Here is a 17,442-nt window from a genome sequence, read left to right on the forward strand (position 1 = left end):
CCATGTTGCACAACGCTTTGCTGAAGCAGTACTACCGAAAAACAAGACATGCACCTGTTTTACTTTAAATGATTCCAAAGACAGGCAAGAAAAGCCTGCTGCAAGCTAAAAGGACTTGCCGGGACCCGGATTCGAACCGGGGTTGCTGCGGCCACAACGCAGAGTACTAACCACTATACGATCACGGCACCCCACCATCCACTAGCAAAGATCTTGCTCTCTTCCCAGGCAATAGGCTTGTCAACTGATTGTACGGCACATGACTGGATATATGCATCGGAGGAAAGATGTGCAACAACACTTACCGGATCATAACAAGAGCCTACTGTTACATGATCCACTGTAGGCTTTTTTCTAAAGTACTTGCAAAGTTAAGTAAAAGCTGGAATCAGATTCGTTTTCCCTGTTCGTAGATGTTGTGATTAACTGCACATGTATGTGCAAGGAGAAAGAAAGTCTTTATTGTAGATACTGGTGCTTAAACTCCTTCACTTACCATGCTCCAAACAAAACAAGGTGAGTCTGTTAGGATATTACGAGCATGTTTCTTATTTAAAAATGATCAATGCCCCGTGTGAGGATCGAACTCACGACCTTCAGATTATGAGACTGACGCGCTACCTACTGCGCTAACGAGGCTCAGGCATGCAGCTAGTTACCTGCCAGCACCACAGGGGATGGCAAGAACCAAAGTAATCTTAGCGAATGTTGGGGAGCGTCAAAAGCAGAGGAGCCGAGCCAGCCAGGAGTCGAACCTAGAATCTTCTGATCCGTAGTCAGACGCGTTATCCATTGCGCCACTGGCCCACCGGCAAGAAACTGTCAGGCAAAGTGGATAAGAGGACATTTCAGGTCTATGTCACACCAAAATGGGCCTCTTAGCTCTGAAGTAAAGCAAGATCCCAACACCCAAGCTGCACTATTAGAAGTTCCAACAGGATCGCCATTGAAACCCAGCAAAATGTTAAGGCAGCACTCTGCTTTCCTCAGCCAGCAAGAAGCTTCCCATACCAGGAGTTGAACCCGGGCCGCCTGGGTGAAAACCAGGAATCCTAACCGCTAGACCATATGGGACTCCAAGGTTAAAAAGGCACAAGGAAAATTATGTCATTAGACTCTTGAGTTTAGAAATAGGCCCTCATGCAGGACAATTTCCTAAGTGTTTGCATCCGTAAGAATTTTCTCAAGCATCCAGAAACGAAATTTAGAATAATCTGACAAGCAGACACATGCCTCATCCTCACGCCATGTTGCACAACGCTTTGCTGAAGCAGTACTACCGAAAAACAAGACATGCACCTGTTTTACTTTAAATGATTCCAAAGACAGGCAAGAAAAGCCTGCTGCAAGCTTAAAGGACTTGCCGGGACCCGGATTCGAACCGGGGTTGCTGCGGCCACAACGCAGAGTACTAACCACTATACGATCACGGCACCCCACCATCCACTAGCAAAGATCTTGCTCTCTTCCCAGGCAATAGGCTTGTCAACTGATTGTACGGCACATGACTGGATATATGCATCGGAGGAAAGATGTGCAACAAAACTTACCGGATCATAACAAGAGCCTACTGTTACATGATCCACTGTAGGCTTTTTTCTAAAGTACTTGCAAAGTTAAGTAAAAGCTGGAATCAGATTCGTTTTCCCTGTTCGTAGATGTTGTGATTAACTGCACATATATGTGCAAGGAGAACATAAGTCTTTATTGTAGATACTGGTGCTTAACCACCTTCACTTACCATGCTCCAAACAAAACAAGGTGAGTCTCTTAGGATATTACGAGCATGTTTCTCATTTAAAATTGATCAATGCCCCGTGTGAGGATCGAACTCACGACCTTCAGATTATGAGACTAACGTGCTACCTACTGCGCTAACGAGGCTCAGGCATGCAGCTAGTTACCTGCCAGCACCACAGGGGATGGCAAGAACCAAAGTAATCTTAGCGAATGTTGGGGAGCGACAAAAGCAGAGGAGCCGAGCCAGCCAGGAGTCGAACCTAGAATCTTCTGATCCGTAGTCAGACGCGTTATCCATTGCGCCACTGGCCCACCAGCAAGAAACTGTCAGACAAAGTGGATAAGAGGACATTTCAGGCCTATGTCACACCAAAATGGGCCTCTTAGCTCTGAAGTAAAGCAAGATCCCAACACCCAAGCTGCACTATTAGAAGTTCCAACAGGATCGCCATTGAAACCCAGCAAAATGTTAAGGCATCACTCTGCTTTCCTCAGCCAGCAAGAAGCTTCCCATACCAGGAGTTGAACCCGGGCCGCCTGGGTGAAAACCAGGAATCCTAACAACTAGACCATATGGGACTCCAAAGTTAAAAAGGCACAAGGAAAATTATGTCGTTAGACTCTTGAGTTTAGAAATAGGCCCTCATGCAGGACAATTTCCTAAGTGTTTGCATCCGTAAGAATTTTCTCAAGCATCCAGAGAACGAAAGGTAGAATAATCTGACAAGCAGACACATGCCTCATCCTCACGCCATGTTGCACAACGCTTTGCTGAAGCAGTACTACCAAAAAACAAGACATGCACCTGTTTTACTTTAAATGATTCCAAAGACAGGCAAGAAAAGCCTGCTGCAAGCTTAAAGGACTTGCCATGACCCGGATTCGAACCGGGGTTGCTGCGGCCACAACGCAGAGTACTAACCACTATACGATCACGGCACCCCACCATCCACTAGCAAAGATCTTGCTCTCTTCCCAGGCAATAGGCTTGTCAACTGATTGTACGGCACATGACTGGATATATGCATCGGAGGAAAGATGTGCAACAACACTTACCGGATCATAACAAGAGCCTACTGTTACATGATCCACTGTAGGCTTTTTTCTAAAGTACTTGCAAAGTTAAGTAAAAGCTGGAATCAGATTCGTTTTCCCTGTTCGTAGATGTTGTGATTAACTGCACATGTATGTGCAAGGAGAACATAAGTCTTTATTGTAGATACTGGTGCTTAAACTCCTTCACTTACCATGCTCCAAACAAAACAAGGTGAGTCTCTTAGGATATTACGAGCATGTTTCTTATTTAAAAATGATCAATGCCCCGTGTGAGGATCGAACTCACGACCTTCAGATTATGAGACTGACGCGCTACCTACTGCGCTAACGAGGCTCAGGCATGCAGCTAGTTACCTGCCAGCACCACAGGGGATGGCAAGAACCAAAGTAATCTTAGCGAATGTTGGGGAGCGACAAAAGCAGAGGAGCCGAGCCAGCCAGGAGTCGAACCTAGAATCTTCTGATCCGTAGTCAGACGCGTTATCCATTGCGCCACTGGCCCACCGGCAAGAAACTGTCAGGCAAAGTGGATAAGAGGACATTTCAGGTCTATATCACACCAAAATGGGCCTCTTAGCTCTGAAGTAAAGCAAGATCCCAACACCCAAGCTGCACTATTAGAAGTTCCAACAGGATCGCCATTGAAACCCAGCAAAATGTTAAGGCATCACTCTGCTTTCCTCAGCCAGCAAGAAGCTTCCCATACCGGGAGTTGAACCCGGGCCGCCTGGGTGAAAACCAGGAATCCTAACCGCTAGACCATATGGGACTCCAAGGTTAAAAAGGCACAAGGAAAATTATGTCATTATACTCTTGAGTTTGGAAATAGGCCCTCATACAGGACAATTTCCTAAGTGTTTGCATCCGTAAGAATTTTCTCAAGCATCCAGAAACGAAAGGTAGAATAATCTGACAAGCAGACACATGCCTCATCCTCACGCCATGTTGCACAACGCTTTGCTGAAGCAGTACTACCGAAAAACAAGACATGCACCTGTTTTACTTTAAATGATTCCAAAGACAGGCAAGAAAAGCCTGCTGCAAGCTTAAAGGACTTGCCGTGACCCGGATTCGAACCGGGGTTGCTGCGGCCACAACGCAGAGTACTAACCACTATACGATCACGGCACCCCACCATCCACTAGCAAAGATCTTGCTCTCTTCCCAGGCAATAGGCTTGTCAACTGATTGTACGGCACATGACTGGATATATGCATCGGAGGAAAGATGTGCAACAACACCTACCGGATTATAACAAGAGCCTACTGTTACATGATCCACTGTAGGCTTTTTTCTAAAGTACTTGCAAAGTTAAGTAAAAGCTGGAATCAGATTCGTTTTCCCTGTTCGTAGATGTTGTGATTAACTGCACATGTATGTGCAAGGAGAACATAAGTCTTTATTGTAGATACTGGTGCTTAAACTCCTTCACTTACCATGCTCCAAACAAAACAAGGTGAGTCTCTTAGGATATTACGAGCATGTTTCTTATTTAAAAATGATCAATGCCCCGTGTGAGGATCGAACTCACGACCTTCAGATTATGAGACTGACGCGCTACCTACTGCACTAACGAGGCTCAGGCATGCAGCTAGTTACCTGCCAGCATCACAGGGGATGGCAAGAACCAAAGTAATCTTAGCGGATGTTGGGGAGCGACAAAAGCAGAGGAGCCGAGCCAGCCAGGAGTCGAACCTAGAATCTTCTGATCCGTAGTCAGACGCGTTATCCATTGCGCCACTGGCCCACCGGCAAGAAACTGTCAGGCAAAGTGGATAAGAGGACATTTCAGGCCTATGTCACACCAAAATGGGCCTCTTAGCTCTGAAGTAAAGCAAGATCCCAACACCCAAGCTGCACTATTAGAAGTTCTTTCAGGATCGCCATTGAAACCCAGCAAAATGTTAAGGCATCACTCTGCTTTCCTCAGCCAGCAAGAAGCTTCCCATACCGGGAGTTGAACCCGGGCCGCCTGGGTGAAAACCAGGAATCCTAACCGCTAGACCATATGGGACTCCAAGGTTAAAAAGGCACAAGGAAAATTATGTCATTAGACTCTTGAGTTTGGAAATAGGCCCTCATACAGGACAATTTCCTAAGTGTTTGCATCCGTAAGAATTTTCTCAAGCATCCAGAAACGAAAGGTAGAATAATCCGACAAGCAGACACATGCCTCATCCTCACGCCATGTTGCACAACGCTTTGCTGAAGCAGTACTACCGAAAAACAAGACATGCACCTGTTTTGCTTTAAATGATTCCAAAGACAGGCAAGAAAAGCCTGCTGCAAGCTTAAAGGACTTGCCGTGACCCGGATTCGAACCGGGGTTGCTGCGGCCACAACACAGAGTACTAACCACTATACGATCACGGCACCCCACCATCCACTAGCAAAGATCTTGCTCTCTTCCCAGGCAATAGGCTTGTCAACTGATTGTACGGCACATGACTGGATATATGCATCGGAGGAAAGATGTGCAACAACACTTACCGGATCATAACAAGAGCCTACTGTTACATGATCCACTGTAGGCTTTTTTCTAAAGTACTTGCAAAGTTAAGTAAAAGCTGGAATCAGATTCGTTTTCCCTGTTCGTAGATGTTGTGATTAACTGCACATGTATGTGCAAGGAGAACATAAGTCTTTATTGTAGATACTGGTGCTTAACCACCTTCACTTACAATGCTCCAAACAAAACAAGGTGAGTCTCTTAGGATATTACGAGCATGTTTCTCATTTAAAATTGATCAATGCCCCGTGTGAGGATCGAACTCACGACCTTCAGATTATGAGACTGACGCGCTACCTACTGCGCTAATGAGGCTCAGGCATGCAGCTAGTTACCTGCCAGCACCACAGGGGATGGCAAGAACCAAAGTAATCTTAGCGAATGTTGGGGAGCGACAACAGCAGAGGAGCCGAGCCAGCCAGGAGTCGAACCTAGAATCTTCTGATCCGTAGTCAGACGCGTTATCCATTGCGCCACTGGCCCACCGGCAAGAAACTGTCAGGCAAAGTGGATAAGAGGACATTTCAGGCCTATGTCACACCAAAATGGGCCTCTTAGCTCTGAAGTAAAGCAAGATCCCAACACCCAAGCTGCACTATTAGAAGTTCTTTCAGGATCGCCATTGAAACCCAGCAAAATGTTAAGGCATCACTCTGCTTTCCTCAGCCAGCAAGAAGCTTCCCATACCGGGAGTTGAACCCGGGCCGCCTGGGTGAAAACCAGGAATCCTAACCGCTAGACCATATGGGACTCCAAGGTTAAAAAGGCACAAGGAAAATTATGTCATTAGACTCTTGAGTTTGGAAATAGGCCCTCATACAGGACAATTTCCTAAGCGTTTGCATCCGTAAGAATTTTCTCAAGCATCCAGAAACGAAAGGTAGAATAATCTGACAAGCAGACAAATGCCTCATCCTCACGCCATGTTGCACAACGCTTTGCTGAAGCAGTACTAGCAAAAAACAAGACATGCACCTGTTTTACTTTAAATGATTCCAAAGACAGGCAAGAAAAGCCTGCTGCAAGCTTAAAGGACTTGCCGTGACCCGGATTCGAACCGGGGTTGCTGCGGCCACAACGCAGAGTACTAACCACTATACGATCACGGCACCCCACCATCCACTAGCAAAGATCTTGCTCTCTTCCCAGGCAATAGGCTTGTCAACTGATTGTACGGCACATGACTGGATATATGCATCGGAGGAAAGATGTGCAACAACACTTACCGGATCATAACAAGAGCCTACTGTTACATGATCCACTGTAGGCTTTTTTCTAAAGTACTTGCAAAGTTAAGTAAAAGCTGGAATCAGATTCGTTTTCCCTGTTCGCAGATGTTGTGATTAACTGCACATGTATGTGCAAGGAGAAAGAAAGTCTTTATTGTAGATACTGGTGCTTAAACTCCTTCACTTACCATGCTCCAAACAAAACAAGGTGAGTCTCTTAGGATATTACGAGCATGATTCTTATTTAAAAATGATCAATGCCCCGTGTGAGGATCGAACTCACGACCTTCAGATTATGAGACTGACGCGCTACCTACTGCGCTAACGAGGCTCAGGCATGCAGCTAGTTACCTGCCAGCACCACAGGGGATGGCAAGAACCAAAGTAATCTTAGCGAATGTTGGGGAGCGACAAAGGCAGAGGAGCCGAGCCAGGCAGGAGTCGAACCTAGAATCTTCTGATCCGTAGTCAGACGCGTTATCCATTGCGTCACTGGCCCACCGGCAAGAAACTGTCAGGCAAAGTGGATAAGAGGACATTTCAGGCCTATTTCACACCAAAATGGGCCTCTTAGCTCTGAATTAAAGCAAGATCCCAACACCCAAGCTGCACTATTAGAAGTTCTTTCAGGATCGCCATTGAAACCCAGCAAAATGTTAAGGCATCACTCTGCTTTCCTCAGCCAGCAAGAAGCTTCCCATACCGGGAGTTGAACCCGGGCCGCCTGGGTGAAAACCAGGAATCCTAACCGCTAGACCATATGGGACTCCAAGGTTAAAAAGGCACAAGGAAAATTATGTCATTAGACTCTTGAGTTTGGAAATAGGCCCTCATACAGGACAATTTCCTAAGTGTTTGCATCCGTAAGAATTTTCTCAAGCATCCAGAAACGAAAGGTAGAATAATCTGACAAGCAGACACATGCCTCATCCTCACGCCATGTTGCACAACGCTTTGCTGAAGCAGTACTACCGAAAAACAAGACATGCACCTGTTTTACTTTAAATGATTCCAAAGACAGGCAAGAAAAGCCTGCTGCAAGCTTAAAGGACTTGCCGTGACCCGGATTCGAACCGGGGTTGCTGCGGCCACAACGCAGAGTACTAACCACTATACGATCACGGCACCCCACCATCCACTAGCAAAGATCTTGCTCTCTTCCCAGGCAATAGGCTTGTCAACTGATTGTACGGCACATGACTGGATATATGCATCGGAGGAAAGATGTGCAACAACACTTACCGGATCATAACAAGAGCCTACTGTTACATGATCCACTGTAGGCTTTTTTCTAAAGTACTTGCAAAGTTAAGTAAAAGCTGGAATCAGATTCGTTTTCCCTGTTCGTAGATGTTGTGATTAACTGCACATGTATGTGCAAGGAGAAAGAAAGTCTTTATTGTAGATACTGGTGCTTAAACTCCTTCACTTACCATGCTCCAAACAAAACAAGGTGAGTCTCTTAGGATATTACGAGCATGTTTCTTATTTAAAAATGATCAACGCCCCGTGTGAGGATCGAACTCACGACCTTCAGATTATGAGACTGACGCGCTACCTACTGCGCTAACGAGGCTCAGGCATGCAGCTAGTTACCTGCCAGCACCACAGGGGATGGCAAGAACCAAAGTAATCTTAGCGAATGTTGGGGAGTGACAAAAACAGAGGAGCCGAGCCAGCCAGGAGTCGAACCTAGAATCTTCTGATCCGTAGTCAGACGCGTTATCCATTGCGCCACTGACCCACCGGCAAGAAACTGTCAGGCAAAGTGGATAAGAGGACATTTCAGGTCTATGTCACACCAAAATGGGCCTCTTAGCTCTGAAGTAAAGCAAGATCCCAACACCCAAGCTGCACTATTAGAAGTTCCAACAGGATCGCCATTGAAACCCAGCAAAATGTTAAGGCAGCACTCTGCTTTCCTCAGCCAGCAAGAAGCTTCCCAATACCGGGAGTTGAACCCGGGCCGCCTGGGTGAAAACCAGGAATCCTAACCGCTAGACCATACGGGACTCCAAGGTTAAAAAGGCACAAGGAAAATTATGTCATTAGACTCTTGAGTTTAGAAATAGGCCCTCATGCAGGACAATTTCCTAAGTGTTTGCATCCGTAAGAATTTTCTCAAGCATCCAGAGAACGAAAGGTAGAATAATCTGACAAGCAGACACATGCCTCATCCTCACGCCATGTTGCACAACGCTTTGCTGAAGCAGTACTACCAAAAAACAAGACATGCACCTGTTTTACTTTAAATGATTCCAAAGACAGGCAAGAAAAGCCTGCAGCAAGCTTAAAGGACTTGCCGTGACCCGGATTCGAACCGGGGTTGCTGCGGCCACAACACAGAGTACTAACCACTATACCATCACGGCACCCCACCATGCTCTAGCAAAGATCTTGCTCTCTTCCCAGGCAATAGGCTTGTCAACTGATTGTACGGCACATGACTGGATATATGCATCGGAGGAAAGATGTGCAACAACACTTACCGGATCATAACAAGAGCCTACTGTTACATGATCCACTGTAGGCTTTTTTCTAAAGTACTTGCAAAGTTAAGTAAAAGCTGGAATCAGATTCGTTTTCCCTGTTCGTAGATGTTGTGATTAACTGCACATGTATGTGCAAGGAGAACATAAGTCTTTATTGTAGATACTGGTGCTTAAACTCCTTCACTTACCATGCTCCAAACAAAACAAGGTGAGTCTCTTAGGATATTACGAGCATGTTTCTTATTTAAAAATGATCAATGCCCCGTGTGAGGATCGAACTCACGACCTTCAGATTATGAGACTGACGCGCTACCTACTGCGCTAACGAGGCTCAGGCATGCAGCTAGTTACCTGCCAGCACCACAGGGGATGGCAAGAACCAAAGTAATCTTAGCGAATGTTGGGCAGCGACAAAAGCAGAGGAGCCGAGCCAGCCAGGAGTCGAACCTAGAATCTTCTGATCCGTAGTCAGACGCTTTATCCATTGCGCCACTGGCCCACCGGCAAGAAACTGTCAGGCAAAGTGGATAAGAGGACATTTCAGGTCTATGTCACACCAAAATGGGCCTCTTAGCTCTGAAGTAAAGCAAGATCCCAACACCCAAGCTGCACTATTAGAAGTTCCAACAGGATCGCCATTGAAACCCAGCAAAATGTTAAGGCATCACTCTGCTTTCCTCAGCCAGCAAGAAGCTTCCCATACCGGGAGTTGAACCCGGGCCGCCTGGGTGAAAACCAGGAATCCTAACCGCTAGACCATATTGGACTCCAAGGTTAAAAAGGCACAAGGAAAATTATGTCATTAGACTCTTGAGTTTAGAAATAGGCCCTCATGCAGGACAATTTCCTAAGTGTTTGCATCCGTAAGAATTTTCTCAAGCATCCAGAAACGAAATTTAGAATAATCTGACAAGCAGACACATGCCTCATCCTCACGCCATGTTGCACAACGCTTTGCTGAAGCAGTACTACCGAAAAACAAGACATGCACCTGTTTTACTTTAAATGATTCCAAAGACAGGCAAGAAAAGCCTGCTGCAAGCTTAAAGGACTTGCCGTGACCCGGATTCGAACCGGGGTTGCTGCGGCCACAACGCAGAGTACTAACCACTATACGATCACGGCACCCCACCATCCACTAGCAAAGATCTTGCTCTCTTCCCAGGCAATAGGCTTGTCAACTGATTGTACGGCACATGACTGGATATATGCATCGGAGGAAAGATGTGCAACAACACTTACCGGATCATAACAAGAGCCTACTGTTACATGATCCACTGTAGGCTTTTTTATAAAGTACTTGCAAAGTTAAGTAAAAGCTGGAATCAGATTCGTTTTCCCTGTTCGTAGATGTTGTGATTAACTGCACATGTATGTGCAAGGAGAACATAAGTCTTTATTGTAGATACTGGTGCTTAAACTCTTTCACTTACCATGCTCCAAACAAAACAAGGTGAGTCTCTTAGGATATTACGAGCATGTTTCTTACTTAAAAATGATCAATGCCCCGTGTGAGGATCGAACTCACGACCTTCAGATTATGAGACTGACGCGCTACCTACTGCGCTAATGAGGCTCAGGCATGCAGCTAGTTACCTGCCAGCACCACAGGGGATGGCAAGAACCAAAGTAATCTTAGCGAATGTTGGGGAGCGACAAAAGCAGAGGAGCCGAGCCAGCCAGGAGTCGAAACTAGAATCTTCTGATCCGTAGTCAGACGCGTTATCCATTGCGCCACTGGCCCACCGGCAAGAAACTGTCAGGCAAAGTGGATAAGAGGACATTTCAGGTCTATGTCACACCAAAATGGGCCTCTTAGCTCTGAAGTAAAGCAAGATCCCAACACCTAAGCTGCACTATTAGAAGTTCCAACAGGATCGCGATTGAAACCCAGCAAAATGTTAAGGCATCACTCTGCTTTCCTCAGCCAGCAAGAAGCTTCCCATACCGGGAGTTGAACCCAGGCCGCCTGGGTGAAAACCAGGAATCCTAACCGCTAGACCATATGGGACTCCAAGGTTAAAAAGGCACAAGGAAAATTATGTCATTAGACTCTTGAGTTTAGAAATAGGCCCTCATGCAGGACAATTTCCTAAGTGTTTGCATCCGTAAGAATTTTCTCAAGCATCCAGAAACGAAATTTAGAATAATCTGACAAGCAGACACATGCCTCATCCTCACGCCATGTTGCACAACGCTTTGCTGAAGCAGTACTACCGAAAAACAAGACATGCACCTGTTTTACTTTAAATGATTCCAAAGACAGGCAAGAAAAGCCTGCTGCAAGCTTAAAGGACTTGCCGTGACCCGGATTCGAACCGGGGTTGCTGCGGCCACAACGCAAAGTACTAACCACTATACGATCACTGCACCCCACCATCCACTAGCAAAGATCTTGCTCTCTTCCCAGGCAATAGGCTTGTCAACTGATTGTACGGCACATGACTGGATATATGCATCGGAGGAAAGATGTGCAACAACACTTACCGGATCATAACAAGAGCCTACTGTTACATGATCCACTGTAGGCTTTTTTCTAAAGTACTTGCAAAGTTAAGTAAAAGCTGGAATCAGATTCGTTTTTCCCTGTTCGTAGATGTTGTGATTAACTGCACATATATGTGCAAGGAGAACATAAGTCTTTATTGTAGATACTGGTGCTTAACCACCTTCACTTACCATGCTCCAAACAAAACAAGGTGAGTCTCTTAGGATATTACGAGCATGTTTCTCATTTAAAATTGATCAATGCCCCGTGTGAGGATCGAACTCACGACCTTCAGATTATGAGACTGACGCGCTACCTACTGCGCTAAAGCTGGGGAACAATAGTCTGCTTTCCCGTGGGAAGAAGAAAAAATGGAGGGAAGAAGGGGGAAGAAGGAGGAAGAAGGGAAAAGGAAAGAAAGCGAGAAAAAGAAAAGTTAACCATCGAGCAAAAACTGAAAAATGAATTGTTTCTGCCTCTTTAAAAAAAACTGCGGTGTTTATTTCGTTGAATATGTTTCTTTTTTATTATTATTGTCATTTTCTGAGCTAAAGGGAAGATCGGGGCAGATACAAAGGTCGCAAGTTCAAATCCCGGTGTGCTATCAAAGAACAGCAGCTTAGATTTTAAATGTAACTAAAATTAACTGAAACTTTAAAGGCATTCAAACAAATGTTTTCCCATACACCAATCTTAATTTACTGTTAATTTATTATTTAATTAATTTATAATATAATTATTATATTATAAATTAGTAAAACAGGTATACCACAATGTTCTATATAGTGTAAAAGGTATACCACAGTGTTGTATATAGTGTAACAGGTATACCACAGCATTGTATATAGTGTAACAGGTATACCACAGCGTTGTATATAGTGTAACAGGGATACCACAGCGTTGTATGTAACAGATATACCACAGTATTGTATATAGTGTAACAGGTATACCACAGCGTTGTATATAGTCTAACAGGTATACCACAGTGTTCTATATAGTGTAACAGGTATGTCACAGCGTGGTATATAGTATAACAGGTACACCACGTTTTATATAGTATAACAGGTATACCACAATATTTTACATAGTAAAACAGATGCTACAATATTTTATATATTTTAAAGGTATACCTTAATATTTTCCATAGTATAAGAGGTATACCACAATATTGTATATAGTATAAAGGGGTATACCACAATAATTTAGATAGTGTAAAAGGTATACTACAATATTCTTTATAGCATAACAGGTATACTACAATATTTATATAGTATAACAGATACCACAACATTTTATATACTTGCAGTTGGTTTTTATTATATGTTTTTTTTTACAAACAAGAGACTTGAATAACTAACTGAATTTCAAAGGAAATTTATTTGAATTTACACTCAAAAGTGTAATTATTTTTACCAACAGAGACATTATCAAACATTTAACAAAAAATTTTAGGAGTCCAGCTTATTTTACTCTATAAATAACATGACGGAGAGAAAAATTGTCAGCAACAACAACAAAAAAACAAACAAACTAAATACAGTTAAATGTACAGTGTTTAGGTATGGTCAAAATACAGTTAAATGTACAGTGTTTAGGTATGGTCAGCTTTTCTCTTTTTTGTCTCCTCAAGCCACTTTTCCCGAGACATTGTCTCTGTATTAGGGCAATATATTTTCCCTTTATACTGACTGTGCCCTGTTGTCTCAGTTCTGAACTGCCCACACTTGCGACAGGAGTTTGCCTCCACTCTCCTTTTATTAAACCTGGCCTTGGATGTGGATTTCTTTGTAGTACACATGGATGGGGTTGGTGCAACCGATGAAGCTGTTGTAGCTGTTGTCTGGGCAACAGTACTCACAGACGAGACAGGGAAGGATACAGGTATGGTAAAAATGGAAGACAAAGGAGGGGAAGGCTTAAATATCACTGCTGGCTGACTTAAAGTTGTAGTGGTTTGCAGAGAAAATGTTTGAGAAGACGGGACAGTTGAAGGCTTTGGAAAAAGTTTCCTCTGAGCACACATCTTCTGACGTGCAGAAGGTGGTAAGAAGTGGTCATCTGTTGATGCAGCTCGTTTTTTACACTTTGCCTGCCCTACTGTGCTTTGTGGCAAGTGGTACACATGTTGAACACCTGGTGGTGGAGGAGCAACAGCAGGGCGAAGATTTGCAGGCTGAAGAGGCTCAGTGGCAACAGGGACAGAAGATGGCAGGTTTATCCCTTGCAGCACTAACTGAACATCCTGTTTCTTGACTCGTTTGTTGTACCATTGGTTCAGGGTGGTTGAGTTGACTTCCACTAGCTGAAGAGTGGTGCTTTGCATAACAGCACCATTACCCAGGATAAGCTGTCGGATTTTGCTGTAGTCTTTTAGAATCAAAGCCCACCTTGACAAAGTCACCTGCCCTTGTTTTTTTGGGCTCCTGTGTATTCCACAGAGCTTGACAAAAATGGCTTCCAACAGACGGCAACAGTCTGGCCACTGGGCAGGAGAACCAGAGGAGCTCAGAATGCAGCGTTTTAGGCTCTCCACACCAGGGGTAAACTCTCTTTTTTTCTTTGGTGACCTGAACCTGCCTGTGGTGAGCCGGTCCTGATAACGAGCAGCAAAAGCTACACGCTGCTGGTCATATGGTAGCAAATTTTGCCAAAGGCCTATAATGGTACTAGCCTGTTGGTTGGTTATTATCAGACTTGTTTCACTGCGAAGACCCACTAGGTACTCAGCAAGGCTGTCCACACGGTCCATCCCAGGTATGCTATGGTCATCTACAGCCTGCAATAACAAATAAACCCATTAAGATTAGTGATGGTTGAGAAAGAGCAAATGCAAACCACATTAATAAATATTTCTTACTCAATTTTTATAGAATTGATAGCTTATTTTCTCAGTGTGAAGTAACTGTTTGCTTACCAGTTGCTCTACAGGCTCCTCTGTAGTGGCATCGGTGGTGGCAGAGACTGACGCAAGTGGAGCAAGGGGCATGAAGGACGCTGACATCTGTGCAACTGGAGCAGGAGCCACGCAGGAGGCAGAGGACTGTATAAGTGCAGGAGGAGCCACGCAGGAGGCAGAGGACTGTGTGAGGGCAGGAGGAGCCACACAGGAGGCAGAGGACTGTGTGAGGGCAGGAGGAGCCACGCAGGAGGCAGAGGACTGTGTGAGGGCAGGAGGAGCCACGCAGGAGGCAGAGGACTGTGTGAGGGCAGGAGGAGCCACGCAGGAGGCAGAGGACTGTATAAGTGCAGGAGGAGCCACGCAGGAGGCAGAGGACTGTGTGAGGGCAGGAGGCGCCACGCAGGAGGCAGAGGACTGTGTGAGGGCAGGAGGAGCCACGCAGGAGGCAGAGGACTGTGTGAGGGCAGGAGGAGCCACGCAGGAGGCAGAGGACTGTGTGAGGGCAGGAGGAGCCACGCAGGAGGCAGAGGACTGTATAAGTGCAGGAGGAGCCACGCAGGAGGCAGAGGACTGTGTGAGGGCAGGAGGAGCCACGCAGGAGGCAGAGGACTGTGTGAGGGCAGGAGGAGCCACGCAGGAGGCAGAGGACTGTGTAAGTGGAGCAACAGGTGGTACAGAACACTGGTGTGGTGAGGGAGAAGAAATGTGAGTAGCAGGCAGCAGAGGTGATGGTGGATACTGTGAGAGCACAGATGTTTGTTCTGATGGTGGCACAAGCAGAAGGCCAATGGAGGGTGAGGTGACAGCTGGGATGGTGATGGTAGCAGCCAATGGATCAGCTAAAATGTTATCCAGGATGGGAAACACAGGCTCATCAAAACCCTCATCTAGGTGTTCATACTCCAAGGCAATGTCCTCTAATAACTCATCTGTCTCTTCAGTTTCCTTCTCCATCTCTGGAAAAGAGTGCCCAGTCTGCTCATACAAGTAGTCGATACCAATTAATTCTCCTGTAGGAACAAATACACAGGAACCAGAGTTGTGTTAAGATTTGGATATTTAAAAAAATATATACACATTGTCTTCAGTTACTTGGACTTGAAACATAACATTTGGCATTTTACATTTGGGACTGCTTGTTGAACTAATCTACTTTTATTTCTGATGGAACTTCTCTTTAATAAATAGTACAAACATTGATGTATCTTGAATGGTTGATGTAAAATAAGATAAAGTTGGGTTGTTACTCTGCAAATAGTATAACTTAAAACAAGCTCAATAACATGTTAAATTAAGAGAATGGACCTTGAGCTGGGTAACATAAATACTTTGACATTAAACAGTTTGGAGTGTTTTAAGTTCAGAATAACTTACCAGTGTACTGTGTGGGTGGCTGAAAGGATGGGACAAACCTCCGCCCAAGCACTTTCAGAGAGCTGTTGTTCACACTGTGAAGCAGGTCCCCAGAATAACATAGAAAAGAGGGAGGTTTGGATGCCACAGACTCCACACTCCTGTTATGATTCCACCTGTTAAGACCCTCCAACAGGTACAGCTGAAAGTTGAGACTGTTGGCCTGTGTACCTTAAAAATACACATACATTTTAATCAAACAGTTTAACCATCGCAATGCTAATTTGTTCTTTGCTAACAGTAAATGTCTTTTAATTATATTGCCACAACTCACCTGGGATGAATCTGTTGAGGTGCAGGTGGAAGGATTCCAGGGATGTAGAGCCTCTTGCACATCTGTACCTGGTTAGTACAATGCCTTCCACTGTGGTGTTCCCTATGTCAGTGTACAGTGGTACACCTGGTACATCCTGAATGCACTTTACATGCCTCTGCTGCACACGCCATATGTGCTCCATTCTGACATTGTCCAACAAAGGGACACCCATTTGGTCTCTGCCCTTCTCTCCCATCAGCTCCTGCAGGAGTGTTTGAATGAGGAGGATTGTGGTCTACTCACCCCGTGTCCTTCGTCTGCAGTACTGGGCCAGCTCATCTTTTGTGATGTTCCTGTCCACCATTGCACTGGTCACCCCAGGAACACCCTCTTTTTTAAGCTGTTTCCTCTTTGCCAAGCGCAGCAAGGCAACATCATTTGGGTCCCATTCAAAAATGCACGAGGACAGTCGGGCCAGGCGCCTCATAAAATGGTAGATGTCCAGTCTGACAGTGAGGTCTGGCCAACCGCTAAACCTCTCCTCCAGTTTAGTCTGCCCACCTGTGTCCTTGCAGCAGCCAGAGTCCACATACAAGAGCTTTGGTGGCACCATGGCTGCCTGGGAGTATCTCTTGATGAGACCTTTGACCATTGCATCCAATCCTGGCCCCTCTTGCGCAGTGAGCACACTGATGAGAATTTGACCTCTCTCGTTGCTGACAGAGGTCATCCACTGTGCTGTCCCCTTGGCTGGACCAGCAAGCTTCCTTGTGATCTAACAAAACAATAGGACATAAGATTGCATTGCATCAATAATCAGCCATTGTTAAATGGGAATTGTTAATTAGTAGAGAAACCTACTGAATCTCACTGATTTAACATATGGTGATAGAAAGGAGAGGTTATATCTGCAGTGCAAATAAAGCCATTTCATTTGCTATTCAAAACCACCAGTAAACCTACAAGTGTTTTGTGTGTTGATCATAAAATAGAGGTAATTTTAGAAGCAAATAAAATTTCAAACAGCAAAGCCAAGAACAATTCTGACTCCACACATTTCTTTAGAACAGAGCATTTCACACACAAAAACCCTGAGTGGAATTTTATCTAAATGTTACACAGTAATGATCTAATACCTTTTTAGTGGAGTCCATTTTTAAGATGGATCCAAAAATGGACGTAATGGAAGCCTTGATGTGGTCGACTCGACTCATTATGTCCTTTCCGTAGACTGTAAGAAGCCATCTTTCTGTGGGGACAGCAATTGGCTCTGGGGGCTCTTGAAAAACCACAGGAAAAAGGCTGGGATGCGCTACAAAAGATTCACACTCCCCAAAATATCTGGCAAGGCGAATCAACC

General features: G+C 45.0%; 32 non-coding genes across 32 annotated transcripts; all 32 read right to left on the reverse strand.

Moving 5' to 3' along the window:
- Nucleotides 1–566: 566 nt before the first annotated feature.
- On the reverse strand, nucleotides 567–639 carry trnam-cau (transfer RNA methionine (anticodon CAU)). The gene has a single exon. It is a non-coding gene; the product is annotated as a tRNA-Met (tRNA).
- A 95-nt stretch (nucleotides 640–734) lies between these two features.
- trnar-acg (transfer RNA arginine (anticodon ACG)) lies at nucleotides 735–807 on the reverse strand. The gene has a single exon. It is a non-coding gene; the product is annotated as a tRNA-Arg (tRNA).
- A 195-nt stretch (nucleotides 808–1,002) lies between these two features.
- Nucleotides 1,003–1,074, reverse strand: trnae-uuc (transfer RNA glutamic acid (anticodon UUC)). The gene has a single exon. It is a non-coding gene; the product is annotated as a tRNA-Glu (tRNA).
- A 737-nt stretch (nucleotides 1,075–1,811) lies between these two features.
- trnam-cau (transfer RNA methionine (anticodon CAU)) lies at nucleotides 1,812–1,884 on the reverse strand. Its single transcript has one exon. It is a non-coding gene; the product is annotated as a tRNA-Met (tRNA).
- Nucleotides 1,885–1,979: 95 nt separating this feature from the next.
- Nucleotides 1,980–2,052, reverse strand: trnar-acg (transfer RNA arginine (anticodon ACG)). Its single transcript has one exon. It is a non-coding gene; the product is annotated as a tRNA-Arg (tRNA).
- Nucleotides 2,053–2,247: 195 nt separating this feature from the next.
- On the reverse strand, nucleotides 2,248–2,319 carry trnae-uuc (transfer RNA glutamic acid (anticodon UUC)). Its single transcript has one exon. It is a non-coding gene; the product is annotated as a tRNA-Glu (tRNA).
- Nucleotides 2,320–2,607: 288 nt separating this feature from the next.
- On the reverse strand, nucleotides 2,608–2,679 carry trnah-gug (transfer RNA histidin (anticodon GUG)). Its single transcript has one exon. It is a non-coding gene; the product is annotated as a tRNA-His (tRNA).
- A 378-nt stretch (nucleotides 2,680–3,057) lies between these two features.
- On the reverse strand, nucleotides 3,058–3,130 carry trnam-cau (transfer RNA methionine (anticodon CAU)). The gene has a single exon. It is a non-coding gene; the product is annotated as a tRNA-Met (tRNA).
- A 95-nt stretch (nucleotides 3,131–3,225) lies between these two features.
- On the reverse strand, nucleotides 3,226–3,298 carry trnar-acg (transfer RNA arginine (anticodon ACG)). Its single transcript has one exon. It is a non-coding gene; the product is annotated as a tRNA-Arg (tRNA).
- Nucleotides 3,299–3,493: 195 nt separating this feature from the next.
- On the reverse strand, nucleotides 3,494–3,565 carry trnae-uuc (transfer RNA glutamic acid (anticodon UUC)). Its single transcript has one exon. It is a non-coding gene; the product is annotated as a tRNA-Glu (tRNA).
- A 287-nt stretch (nucleotides 3,566–3,852) lies between these two features.
- Nucleotides 3,853–3,924, reverse strand: trnah-gug (transfer RNA histidin (anticodon GUG)). The gene has a single exon. It is a non-coding gene; the product is annotated as a tRNA-His (tRNA).
- Nucleotides 3,925–4,302: 378 nt separating this feature from the next.
- trnam-cau (transfer RNA methionine (anticodon CAU)) lies at nucleotides 4,303–4,375 on the reverse strand. The gene has a single exon. It is a non-coding gene; the product is annotated as a tRNA-Met (tRNA).
- A 95-nt stretch (nucleotides 4,376–4,470) lies between these two features.
- On the reverse strand, nucleotides 4,471–4,543 carry trnar-acg (transfer RNA arginine (anticodon ACG)). Its single transcript has one exon. It is a non-coding gene; the product is annotated as a tRNA-Arg (tRNA).
- Nucleotides 4,544–4,738: 195 nt separating this feature from the next.
- On the reverse strand, nucleotides 4,739–4,810 carry trnae-uuc (transfer RNA glutamic acid (anticodon UUC)). Its single transcript has one exon. It is a non-coding gene; the product is annotated as a tRNA-Glu (tRNA).
- Nucleotides 4,811–5,097: 287 nt separating this feature from the next.
- On the reverse strand, nucleotides 5,098–5,169 carry trnah-gug (transfer RNA histidin (anticodon GUG)). Its single transcript has one exon. It is a non-coding gene; the product is annotated as a tRNA-His (tRNA).
- A 378-nt stretch (nucleotides 5,170–5,547) lies between these two features.
- Nucleotides 5,548–5,620, reverse strand: trnam-cau (transfer RNA methionine (anticodon CAU)). Its single transcript has one exon. It is a non-coding gene; the product is annotated as a tRNA-Met (tRNA).
- A 95-nt stretch (nucleotides 5,621–5,715) lies between these two features.
- trnar-acg (transfer RNA arginine (anticodon ACG)) lies at nucleotides 5,716–5,788 on the reverse strand. Its single transcript has one exon. It is a non-coding gene; the product is annotated as a tRNA-Arg (tRNA).
- Nucleotides 5,789–5,983: 195 nt separating this feature from the next.
- Nucleotides 5,984–6,055, reverse strand: trnae-uuc (transfer RNA glutamic acid (anticodon UUC)). The gene has a single exon. It is a non-coding gene; the product is annotated as a tRNA-Glu (tRNA).
- Nucleotides 6,056–6,342: 287 nt separating this feature from the next.
- Nucleotides 6,343–6,414, reverse strand: trnah-gug (transfer RNA histidin (anticodon GUG)). The gene has a single exon. It is a non-coding gene; the product is annotated as a tRNA-His (tRNA).
- Nucleotides 6,415–6,792: 378 nt separating this feature from the next.
- Nucleotides 6,793–6,865, reverse strand: trnam-cau (transfer RNA methionine (anticodon CAU)). Its single transcript has one exon. It is a non-coding gene; the product is annotated as a tRNA-Met (tRNA).
- A 363-nt stretch (nucleotides 6,866–7,228) lies between these two features.
- On the reverse strand, nucleotides 7,229–7,300 carry trnae-uuc (transfer RNA glutamic acid (anticodon UUC)). The gene has a single exon. It is a non-coding gene; the product is annotated as a tRNA-Glu (tRNA).
- Nucleotides 7,301–7,587: 287 nt separating this feature from the next.
- On the reverse strand, nucleotides 7,588–7,659 carry trnah-gug (transfer RNA histidin (anticodon GUG)). The gene has a single exon. It is a non-coding gene; the product is annotated as a tRNA-His (tRNA).
- A 378-nt stretch (nucleotides 7,660–8,037) lies between these two features.
- trnam-cau (transfer RNA methionine (anticodon CAU)) lies at nucleotides 8,038–8,110 on the reverse strand. Its single transcript has one exon. It is a non-coding gene; the product is annotated as a tRNA-Met (tRNA).
- A 95-nt stretch (nucleotides 8,111–8,205) lies between these two features.
- trnar-acg (transfer RNA arginine (anticodon ACG)) lies at nucleotides 8,206–8,278 on the reverse strand. Its single transcript has one exon. It is a non-coding gene; the product is annotated as a tRNA-Arg (tRNA).
- A 195-nt stretch (nucleotides 8,279–8,473) lies between these two features.
- Nucleotides 8,474–8,546, reverse strand: trnae-uuc (transfer RNA glutamic acid (anticodon UUC)). Its single transcript has one exon. It is a non-coding gene; the product is annotated as a tRNA-Glu (tRNA).
- Nucleotides 8,547–8,834: 288 nt separating this feature from the next.
- On the reverse strand, nucleotides 8,835–8,906 carry trnah-gug (transfer RNA histidin (anticodon GUG)). The gene has a single exon. It is a non-coding gene; the product is annotated as a tRNA-His (tRNA).
- A 378-nt stretch (nucleotides 8,907–9,284) lies between these two features.
- Nucleotides 9,285–9,357, reverse strand: trnam-cau (transfer RNA methionine (anticodon CAU)). The gene has a single exon. It is a non-coding gene; the product is annotated as a tRNA-Met (tRNA).
- Nucleotides 9,358–9,720: 363 nt separating this feature from the next.
- Nucleotides 9,721–9,792, reverse strand: trnae-uuc (transfer RNA glutamic acid (anticodon UUC)). The gene has a single exon. It is a non-coding gene; the product is annotated as a tRNA-Glu (tRNA).
- A 287-nt stretch (nucleotides 9,793–10,079) lies between these two features.
- Nucleotides 10,080–10,151, reverse strand: trnah-gug (transfer RNA histidin (anticodon GUG)). Its single transcript has one exon. It is a non-coding gene; the product is annotated as a tRNA-His (tRNA).
- Nucleotides 10,152–10,529: 378 nt separating this feature from the next.
- Nucleotides 10,530–10,602, reverse strand: trnam-cau (transfer RNA methionine (anticodon CAU)). Its single transcript has one exon. It is a non-coding gene; the product is annotated as a tRNA-Met (tRNA).
- Nucleotides 10,603–10,697: 95 nt separating this feature from the next.
- On the reverse strand, nucleotides 10,698–10,770 carry trnar-acg (transfer RNA arginine (anticodon ACG)). The gene has a single exon. It is a non-coding gene; the product is annotated as a tRNA-Arg (tRNA).
- Nucleotides 10,771–10,965: 195 nt separating this feature from the next.
- trnae-uuc (transfer RNA glutamic acid (anticodon UUC)) lies at nucleotides 10,966–11,037 on the reverse strand. Its single transcript has one exon. It is a non-coding gene; the product is annotated as a tRNA-Glu (tRNA).
- Nucleotides 11,038–17,442: the final 6,405 nt, after the last annotated feature.

The sequence above is a fragment of the Astyanax mexicanus genome, chromosome 25 (assembly GCF_023375975.1).
Source record: "Astyanax mexicanus isolate ESR-SI-001 chromosome 25, AstMex3_surface, whole genome shotgun sequence".
Taxonomy (NCBI): domain Eukaryota; kingdom Metazoa; phylum Chordata; class Actinopteri; order Characiformes; family Acestrorhamphidae; genus Astyanax; species Astyanax mexicanus.